This window comes from Jaculus jaculus, chromosome 5 (assembly GCF_020740685.1).
Source record: "Jaculus jaculus isolate mJacJac1 chromosome 5, mJacJac1.mat.Y.cur, whole genome shotgun sequence".
Taxonomy (NCBI): Eukaryota; Metazoa; Chordata; class Mammalia; order Rodentia; family Dipodidae; genus Jaculus; species Jaculus jaculus.
In genome coordinates, this window is record NC_059106.1 from 173,498,053 (window position 1) to 173,509,511 (window position 11,459).

The following is an 11,459-nucleotide window of genomic DNA, read 5'->3' on the forward strand; positions in this document are numbered from 1 at the left end:
GCTAAACCATTCCTCCAGCCCTCATGTCTACTTTCAACTAAAGAATTACATTACATATAAAATAAGACAGAGAAAGACAATTATTAAATTATTACATTCATTTAGAGAAGTACAAAATGAAGAGAAGTAAAATAGACCCACCCCTATGGCCAGAGAGTCCATGTGGCAGGCCTGGAAGAAATATAAAAAGAGAAAGAAGAAAGAAAAAGAAACGCAAAGAGCTCCTGCCCTGTGGAGGACAGGAGGGGGTCGAGAGCCCCTGTGGGAGTCGGGGCTGGGGGTTCTCAGCCAGGCTGGATGAGGGGGAGACCACCAGAGCCTGATGTTTCAGGAGTGATGAAGGGGGTCACCAGGAGAGCTTGCCTGCCCCTCATAAATGCTTTTATAACCTTACTGTAGTGGGCTGTACCTTCTGGCTCAGGTGAGCCAGAGAGACAGCTGATGGGTCTGGGCTAGACACTATCTCAGGTAGAGGCCAGCCATGACACCATGTTCTGGGGTCTGAAGTTGACCAGCCACAATGTCAGGATTAGATCTAAATTCTAGGAAAGGAGTACCTCTCTCCCAGGAGGGGCTCAGGTTGTCTGTGGAGAAACAGATTTAGGGAGGACATAAGTCAGGTCCTACTTTGATCTCGAGCAAACTGGAGGCTGTGAGGACAGGCGCAGACATTGCTGCTTCTCACTCTCAGGGGCCCAGTCACCCGAACTGCTGCCCAGAGCTACCTGAGTCCCTCTCAGAGGGGCCCAAGTGGTGCTAGAGAGGCTGGGAAACAGCAAGAAAGGGGTATGCCCACCAAACTGCCCTCTAAACATGACAAAACTTGAGCATCTGGGAGCCTGGGTTTTGATGGCCCTACTGGCACCAGACAGAAACAGGGAACTGCAGGAAAAGCAGATAATTTCATGTTTGGATTTACACATGCAAAGGTATTGCAAGCATCTCAGGGCTGTAGCACGCTGACTCTAAGATGCCATCTGAAAGGATGGGAGCTAAGGCACCGCGGCTACTGAGAGACAGGAGCTCGGGCGTGGGCCCACAACTTGGAAGGGGTGGTAGATAAGGGAGGGGGTTTACAGGAGGGGCTTTAGTGAAGGCAGATAGAGTGAGGCTGATCTCAGTTACTGCTGGAGTAGCCCAGGTGGTGTAACAGGTGGTGAGAGCGATGGCACCTTTCTGGGCTCACATGAGCTGGACTTGAGTGGCTGAGGCTCTTGTGTTTGTGTCACATGCCAAAGGAGAATTTAAAATGTGGACAGTGAGGTGAGGAGACAAAAGTAATTTTTTTTTTTTTTTTTTGAGGTAGAGTCTTGCTCTAGCCCAGGCTGACCTGGAATTCACTATGGAGTCTCAGGGTTGCCTCGAACTCACAGCGACCCTCCTACCTCTGCCTCTTGAATGCTGGGCATGTCCAGCTCAAAAATAGACTTTATAAAGGAAAATTTAGAAAAGGATTCCAAGCCGGGTGTGGTGGCACACGCCTTTAATCCCAGCACTCGGGAGGCAGAGGTAGGAGGATTGCCATGAGTTCAAGGCCACCCTGAGATGACAGAGTTAATTCCAGGTTAGCCTGGACCAGAGTGAGACCCTACCTCGAAAAAACCAAAAAAAAAAAAAAAAAAAAGGATTCCAGTCAGTAAGAGGTTCCTCCAAAGAAAGATGGGGTTCCCAGATTAAGGGCCTGGAGCTGGGAATGTGAAAGCGAAAAAGCCCCAAAATGTCACTCAAGCATACTTCGGATTTCTCTCTTTTTTTTTCTTTCCTTCTTTCTTTTTTTCCCTCTTTGTTTCTTTCTTTCTTTTTTTGAGGTAGGGTCTCACTGTAGCCCAGGCTGACCTGGAATTCACTATGTAGTCTCAGTGTGGCCTTGAACTCACAGCAATCCTCCTATTTCTGCCTCCCGAGTGCTGGGATTAAAGACATGTGCCACCACACCTGGCTATACTTTGGATTTCTGTTGGCATCCAAAGAAGAGGAAGAAAAAAAAAAAAAAAAGAAAAAAACCAGCAAGGAAAAGCTATGATTTTTGAGTTAGAAAAGCAGGTGGCCTCCACAGTGAGGGTCTGAGGACAACTGCATAGAGGGAGGGATTTCTTGGAGGCATCATATGATATCTTATTGTCATAGACAGCTCCACAATGCTGAAAGAAACATTCAACCAGACAGTGTTTATAGGAGGAAGGGATTTATTTCAAACTGCCATTCACAAATCTAAGCAGAGAGAGAAATCACCGCCAGCCAGCAGACACCAGAAAGCAGCAAGCAGGGACCCTGCTGGAGCCCAAACCTCTGCACACCTTTGGGCTGAAGAGCAGATCCCTTCCAAGGCCACAGCCCCTGTAGCTGGAGTCTGCCTGCTAGGGGCTGAAGCTGCAAACTCAATTTTAAAAGTTTTAAAAAATTATTTATTTATTTATTTGTTAGAGACAGAGAGAAGGAAAAAGAGAGAGAGAGAGAGAGAGAGAGAGAGAGAGAGAGAGAGAGAATGGGCAGCCCAGGGCCTCTGGCCACTGTAAACGAACTGCAGATGCATGTGTCACCATGTGCATCTGACTTACGTGGGACCTGGAGAATCGAACCTGGGTCCTTAGGCTTTGCAGGCATGCGCCTTAACTGTTAAGACATCCCTCCAGCCCCAAACTCAGTTTTAATAAAACACCCAAGTCTGTTGGGCCATACATTCCAACTACCACGCTCATTAAGGGATAACTATCTCTGCTACTTCTTTAGCATGTCTGTAAGTGAGGGTGATGTTTTGACCAGGTGATCGAGCGGCCGGCTTCCAGGAGGAAGTGTCTCTTGATTTCTAATGTTACCTGGGAAACGGGAAGTAGAGTCCTTCCCTCAATGACCTCTGAGCTGACTCCGAGTCTGCCTTCCTACAACATTCCTCGCACTCCTCATTTAGGAGGTGGGTGCTGATTCAGTCCAGTTTTTGAAGGCTGAAGTGGTGCATACAGGCGTTTTTTGGGTCTTCAGTCTTGTTGGCTTTTGGACCTTGGAAGATAATCAAAAGGGATCCTGGGAGATGGAGTTGGGTTGTTGGAGGACCATCTGAGGGTGGATATTGTCGATTCTGAATGTCACTGTTTTCTGGGACTGTGTCTTCTGTCATCCCCATTTGAATCTCCCAGGACATTTGGTGTCTATGCTCTCTTGGTCCTGTGTCCCCAGCTACCTACAAAAGATTAATTACTTTGCTCCTAACCTCTATCGGTGTATTACGACAAGTGACATCAAGGGGTATGAAGTGCGGAAGTCAGAGGAGGCAAGGGTCCTTCCAGGAGGTGGGGATGGCGGGGGCTGGAAGAGAACAGTTGTGAGTGGCCAGGGACACTTCTCTGAAGGCTGGTCTGAAAGAGTGGGTGAGACTTCAACAATGCAACCAGGGCCCGGGACAACAGGTAATGGGACCGTATGCATCCTGGGGTAAACTGGAGCCAGGTGGTAAAGGGTACTAGTGCTGGGCTGAAAAGTCTAGTTAGTCTGCCAGTGGGGTACAACCACCGAAGATTGTAGGCAAAGGACAGGATGACGCTGACACGGTTCTAATTGGCTTTCAGCGTTCAGAGTGGAAATACTACGTAGCGCGAATGTGAGCAGGGAGCCCCAGGCACGAGGGAGACCTGGCAGCCTAGGGAAGCCTGAATGGTTGAGTTCCCTGATGGGTTCTGGAACCTCCTTCGAAGCCTCCTTGCAAGGTCAGACTGGGTTCCTGGTGAGGCCGGCAAGGTAACCCAGACAAGAAGGCGGCCAGGAGCAGCTCAGTAGGTGCATTACAGATAAAGGGCATTCTCTCATTTTGACCTTATCCAAGGCTTTGAGCTCTTCGTCTCCCAGCTCGGCCTCTGCTCCCACGCTCAGGCTGCTGCGCAGTGTGCGGCGCCCCTCCTCCTTTCGGACCTCACGCCACTGTTTACTTGCTCTCGCAGGGGCGGCTTGCCGTCAGGAACCACATCTGTTCCAGCGTGTAAACACCATACTATGTTTGGTTCCATCACAGGCATGCAGCAGTTTTGCCAACTTCAAGCTCAGCAACACAAACACTCTCTTTAGCCCCAGAATGATTCCGTCCTGTCCCTAGGTAGTTAGCTGCCTCCTTGCCTTGGCTAATCAGCACCACCGGGTCTCACCAGGAAGAGACCTAGATAATAAATAACCTCATAAAAACATTCCCTTGGCAGCAGCTTTCCAAGGAGAGGGGAGGCAGTGTTTGGAGAGGCTTGTAAGGAGTTAATTGAGTCCCAGCCTCCCAGGGACTGGGAGTAGCAAGGCATTCATTCCTCCCAGAAGGAATGTGGGAGGCCTGCCAGGGAAACAGGTTTCTCCCTAGGCTCTGGGGCCAAGACAGAGGCCTAGTGCTGCCCAGACACCAGGAGACACAGGTTCCCAGGGTGCCTGGGCATGGTAGTGGATGCCCATCCCCCTCTGGCTGTATCTTCAGTGGAAGGGCCCATGTGGGTGGAAGCAGGGACCAAGCTATTGAGGGGGAGACTTAAAATACCGCTAAGCCTTCCAGCAGCTGCTATGTGCTGGGCGCTCATGGTGACCCGGCACCCTGCTAAGTGCTCTCCACAAAGGCCCATCCTCCTGGGAACCACTGACTCTTGAGGGCACACAGCCACCTTATGTCCACCCCAACAGCAGGGCCTTGACCACATGGTGCTGACCACGTGTCAGGCTTCCACGAGTGCTCTACCCTGCTGCATCTTTCTAAGCACTTTGTGGGGCAGGCATATTTGTCTCTCCAGTTTGTTTTTAATTTTCTTTTTAACAATTTATTTATTTGAGAGTGACAGCCAGAGAGAGAAAGAGGCAGTTAGAGAGAGAGAGAGAGAGAGAGAGAGAGAGAGAGAGAGAGAATGGGCATGCCAGGGCATCCAGCCTCTGCAAATGAACTCCAGATGTGTGTGTCTCCCTGTGCATCTGGCTAACGTGGGTCCTGGGGAATTGAGCTTCAAACCGGGGTCCTAAGGCTTCACAGGCAAGTGCTTAACCACTAAGCCATTCTCCAGCCCTGTCTGTCCAGTTTTTAACTTAGGAAATAAAGGCTCTTGGAAGTTAGGCAACTTGCTATAATTACACAAGTTAGTGGTGGAGCCAGGTAGGACTCAAGCCCAGGCCACAGATGCCAACGGTCTGAGCTGTTTCACAATACGGCCTCCTTTACTGACCAAGGCAACCTTGGCCCTTGGATTCCATTTACAAGGAAGTCATCCTTTAGTGCTCCTTAATAGGGGAGCCGTGTCTTTCATGGCCCCCAAGTTGTGATCGTCTTTTGCCATCTACTGCTAGAATGGGATCCTGTTCCGTTCCTCCATGTATTCATGTCTTAGAAGATTTGATACACATGGCATTAACCTCATCAAGACCTCTGTCTTTTCATGACCTTGCGAAACCACTTCGTTTGCAGTGTAATTGCTCTCAGTAAGGAAAATGACCTCGGCTATTCCCAGTGCCTCCATCAGGAGAGATGGATGGATGGATGGATAAATACACAGACAGACAGGAGGCTGAGGTAAGAGATTGCTATGAACTCAAGATCAGCCTGAGATTATATAGTGAATTCCAGGTCAGCATGGGCTAGAGCAAGGCTCTACTTCCAAAAACAAAACAAAACAAAACAAAAAGATAGATTGATGGATTTTGGAGAAATAGTCTAGTAAAAGAAAAGGACTCTGTCTTGAAGGCCTGACAATCCTTACCTGCAGCTTCCTGATTCTGAGGTGGAGCGTGCGGCTGTTCTTCACCTGAAGTCCCCACAACGGGCCAGGTATACTCAGCGGTACCTTTTCTCTTCTCTTCTCTTCTCTTCTCTTCTCTTCTCTTCTCTTCTCTTCTCTTCTCTTCTCTTCTCTTCTCGCCATTGTTAATCTCAGCATAAAGGAAACCACTTGTTTCCTTCTCTCAATTTTCGGTTCTTGTAGAGGGTACTGGTGACCCTTGGCTTCTTGATGGATATATTTATCTTTTCTTTCCTTCCTTCTGGTCAATGCACCTTTGTATTAATGTACTTGTTCCTCAAGAACATTTGTTCTGTGAACCCTTGCTAAGTAAATTCCACTCTGTTGGCTCTTCTAATGTATCTGTCCATGTAGATAATTACATGGTATATGTGTGGCTGGAAAATGTTTTCTGTATGAATCAAGGGATGTTTTCCCCCTCTTTTAGTATTTCATTCCACTGCGCCTTTCCCAATCTCCCAGGAACCAGGCCTTTCTGAGTCTGTTGCCTCTGTGTATGTATTGAAGTGCTGAGGAAGAAATGAAGGAGGTTTCTGAGGGGCAGGAGGAGTGTGGCCAGTGACTGCTGAGTAGGAATGAAGAGGACACTCAGTTTTTTGTTTTGTTCTTGTTTTCCCAAGGTAGAGTTTCACTATAGCTCAGGATGACCTGGAATTCACTCAGGGTGGCCTTGAACTCACAGCATCCTCCTACCTCTGCCTCCTGAGTGCTAGGATTAAAGGCGTGGGCCACCACACCCGGCAGAGGACACTCAGTTTTGACCTCAGGTGACTGTGTGACAAGTCATAAGGATTCATTCCATAATTACTCCTTAATTTCCAAAATGAAACCTTTGAGGAAAATGGCATAGCTATGTGGGCCTGGTCCCAGGTGTTGTCCTGGTTATATGCCCACATGGGAATTTTCCATGCTCCTCATTTCCTGAATAGTGTCAGTAGAAGCACCATCTATCTATCATCTACCTATCTATTGTCTATCTATCTATCTATCTATCTATCTATCTATCTATCTATCTATCTATCATCATCATCTCTCTATCTATCTATCAATCATCTGTGGTGCCATGTATTAGGTGTCCCCTATAAACTTATGTGCTCTGAATTCTAGGTCCTCAGCTGATGGCAATTTGGAAATTAGAGCCTTCTGGAGGTGGTGTGTTGTTGGGAACAGGCTTATGGGTGTTATAGCCAGCTTTCTTTTGCCAGTGTTTGGCATACTCTCCTGCTGCTATTGTCCACCTGCTGTTGGCCAGGAGGCAATGTCCACCCTCTGCTCATGCCATTGTTCTCCCCTGCCATCATGGAGCTTCCCTTTGAGTCTAAGCCAAAATAAACTCTACCTCCTGTCAGCTGCTTTTGGTTGGGTGCTTTCTGCCAGCAATAAAAACAAAAAGCTTACTGCAACCCTATCTATTTTTCTGCCTATCTATCTATCTATCTATCTATCTATCTATCTATCTATCTATCTATCTATCTATCATCTATCTATCTCCTATTTTTTCAGTTCTGGGATTGAACCCAGAGCCTCACACATACTAGGCAAGCACCCTGGAATGAGCTATACTCCTAACCCAGCAAAGTGATTTCCAGTATGAAACCCAAGGTTCAGTTTCATTCACTTGAGTGATCTGGTTAGTGTCTGTCTTCTGTCTTGTCCCCTCACCTATAAACCATAGCCGGTTCCCCCCACAGGGCAGGTTCCAGTGGGTACTGGATGGGCTTGGACACATGTAATCCTTGGTCGACTATCTGGCATAGAACAGCTGCTATGGACAGTCATTTTGATTTTCTTTCTTCCTTTATTGGAAAAACTGGGAGAAGATAGTCAGGAAACCCCCCAAAGTGGGCATATTCATTCTGAACTAGTGGCACAGTTTTTCAGGTATGTAGTTACTTAAGGGCTGTGGAAATCATTCCCTTCCCCTGGGTCACTGAAGGGAAAGTCTTGCTTGAGAAGTAGAGTATTGTGTTCGGAAGGCATTATACACATCATCAATATTTGATGAGGCCTGGGGGTGTGGGCTGGCTGGCCGGTCAGCTGTGTGACTGCAAGCTGTGCTGGGCCTGGTGTGGCATGTCCAGGACCTTTGTCCCCTGGGAAGGAGAGGCACATTGTCCTGCAGAGACATAACAGGGTGCATCTGTGTTCTAATTGGTCATTAACTTTTTCCTGTGCTCTTGTTTAGGAAGAAAATAATGCTAACACTTGTCAGTGACTACTGCTTACTCCAGGCCAGCATTGTCTTCTGTGGTCCTCAGAAGGTGCTTTTCACAAAGTTATTGTGGGAATTGAGGCCTGGAGGATTCAGAAAGTTGCCCAAGGCCCAATAGTAAATCAAAATCTTGGGCCATGTAACCAATGGGGATAGTACATGAGCCACTACACTGAATGGACTGGGAAGTTTAAAGTTTAGAGATCTTAGGGAAATAGGAGAAGGGTTGAAAAACCTTGTTCCCAAATGCTTGCTAGCCTGCTTCAGTTTTAGCACTCAAAAAACATGGGATCAACTCTCATTCCTCCTTAAATTTGAACTTAGAAGATCAGTCTACAAGTATTGGGGGGGCTTTCATTCTCTCTGTAGCAGAATTCGGGCTGTGGATGTGATTCTAAGTTACAGCATTGCTTATAGGTCACTGTGAATATCTGTTTGTCAAGACAGGATGATAGAACACATTTGATTTTTTTAATGTGTGTGCATGGTATGTACATGTATGTATGTACATATATATGTATATGTGAGCATGAGTGAGCATATATATGGAGGTCAGAGATTGATGCTGGGTGTCTTCCTTAATAGCTTCTACCTTATCTTTTAAACACAAGGTTTCAAACTGAACATGGAGCTTACCAATTCAGCTAGACTAGATAGCCAGCAAGTGCTGGGAATCCTCCTGTCTCTACCTTCCCAAAACTGGGGTTACATCTCTATGCTGCCATACAAGCTTTTACATAGGCACTGTGATGTGCATCCTCCTGCTTATATCGTAAGCTCTTTATCAACTGAGCTATCATCCAAGTCCCAAAATAATTGATTCAAAGCTCACTGGACTGATCTATAATTTAAAGTATTATGTTATAATGGACATATGTCTGTGTAGGTTTGAACCCCACTCCTGACACCAATTTTCTGTGTGGTTACCTTTGTGTTGCTGGGATGAAACACTTAGACCAAAGTCAGCTGATGTGAGGAAAGAGTTTATTTTGGCTTATGGTCTCAAAGGGAAGTTCATCATGACAAGGCAAGGATAGAGCAAAGGATGGGCATCCCATCTTGTCACCGTGGTTGGCAGGAAGAAGCAAGAGAGTGAGCTGAGCTATTATTGGCAAGGAGAACTGGGCTATAGCACTCATAAGTCCTCCCCAGCAACATCCTCATCCATCAAGACTTCATCTCGCAAATTGTCACCAGCCAAGTATTCCAAACATATAGAGCTATGTGGGATACTCTTGCACTACGACCTCAAGATTATTAGGAACTTATGCCATGGTGATCTGAGAGAGCACCAAGAGAAACTCCGATCAACAAGGGCCATGTATGTCCTGTTGCACTGAGTCCCCACTGGCACCTGATAGCTTCAAAACCATGGCTGAGTGCTCCTCATTTTATTTTCTTCTTTTCCCTGAAGGTTAAGGCATGTCAAAAATCATAGAAAATATCATGAGAAACGGAACTTGGTTTCAAGTGGTAACAGAATGCCCATTTTTGAAAAATGGTGACTGTGACCTTCTAATCGATTTCACACAGAAACTGAAGAAACCATGTGGAAACACTTTGAAGGGTTCACTTCTGGGTATTCATCCAAGCCAGCAAGTCCTGTGGTGGGTAGCATTGCATTCCAGGGAGCATGTGTCCCTTGCCTATGGTCATATTCCTTTTCCTTCTTTCATGGAGGAGTTTCTCATATTCAGTAGGTGAAGCGATGGAGGCCATGGGAAAGGTTAAGGTGGAGCCTCTGCCCTAGCAAGAGCTCCAGTGATGCTGGTGGCTCATCTTGGAGTCCTGAGACTCCTCACAGAGAACCTCATGTTGAAGTGACTCTCCTGCAGCCTAACCTGGAAGGGTGACCTTCATCAGGACTGTGGCGCTGGGTCGATATGTGTTGGTCAGACTACCATTCATTCCTCTTTCCAGAACTCAGGTGGTGCCCTGGCCACTTGTCCAGCATTGCCCACGTCCCTGGGCTCCTAGGGCTGAGACTGAACATCTGGAGTAGATGCTACAGCCTTGAGGACTAAAGCACATGCATACATACATTCATTGAGCATGCCCCCACACACATACTTTGTCTTTCTCTTTCCCTGTGGCTTTAGCTCTCTCTATCTCATACATACAGTCACTTACAACCCACTAGCTATCATTTCATTTCCCCAGAGCCCGGTTCCATGGGTGATGGGAGGATTGACCCTCCCATCCCAGGAAGCATTTCTTTACCTAAACCCTGGTCACTTGTTTTCTGATATCTAGGTCAGGCATGGGCAGGTCCCTGTGGCAGGCCATCTGGAAGGATTAGAGAAAAGCTTTCTCCTTCTGGGCCCACACAGCCTCGAGGCTGGCATTTGGGTAGGATTCCACTACATACTTGCCCTTTGCTGGACACCTGCGCTCAGGGATACCTCTCCACTGGACGCACTCAAGAGGAGGGAGTCTTCTGGGAAGGAGTCTGGACAGGGGAGTTTTGGGGACAGTTGAAACCTTGAAGTTCCCCACAAATTAGCTCATGCAGGTGTCCATCTACCCATGTGCTCTGAGAGCCGGTGCTGCAGGCTGAGGCAGGCCGCCGTGACTCAGCAGGAGCCCCGACAAAGACCCCAACCCTCCAAGACACACTAAAGCACACGCCACGGTTTGAATGTGGTGGCTTCTCTCTGCAATTCATACTGAAATTTGGTTGCCATTGTGGCTGGGTTAGGAGGTGGGACTTTTAAGACATGATTAGGTATTTCAGAGAAACCCATGTCTTTTCCTTTGGGCTGGATTAGTTACTATATCAGTGGGTTGCCATAAAGTGAGGCTGTCTCTGTCTGCTGTTTCTTTCACACACAGCCATTTCTGTCACGAAGTCTTCACCAGAAGCTGAACAGATGTTGGCTCTATGCCCTTGAACTTTCTAGTTTCCAGAAGCATGAACAAAAATAAACTTCTTTCCTTTATAATCTATCCAGTCTCAGGTATTTTTTTTTAATAGCAATAGAAAACAAACTAAAATGCCTAGTCTTTATGGGTCTTTATAGTTGACTCTATTTTCAGAAACATGCCTTTTTAAAATTATTTGATTGGTCAAGTTGACCTGTGACAATTCTGGATAGTAGGCAGGGCAGAGAATTGTGCACGTTTATAGATGACCAGCCTGAGCCTCACAGCGGGTGTGGTGGCATGCACTTTTAATCCCAGCACTTGGAGGCAGAGGTAGGAGGATCACCATGAATTCAAGGTCACCCTGAGACTACAGGTCAGCCTGGGCTAGAGTGAGACACTGTCTTAAAAAAAAAACAAAACCCGAGCCTCAGGTTGGTGATGCACACAGCCATGGTTGGAACTGGGATCCTCCAGTGTTTTCCTGGTTTGACAGCCTTGCTTGCCTTTACCCAGACAGACTCACCAAGCCCAGCTATAAACTTCATTTTATAAAATGTACAAGTCTTTAGAGTGTTATGGTTTGAACACTGGCTCATGTGTTGAGTGCTTGGTCCCCTGGTGGCACTGTTTTGGGAGGT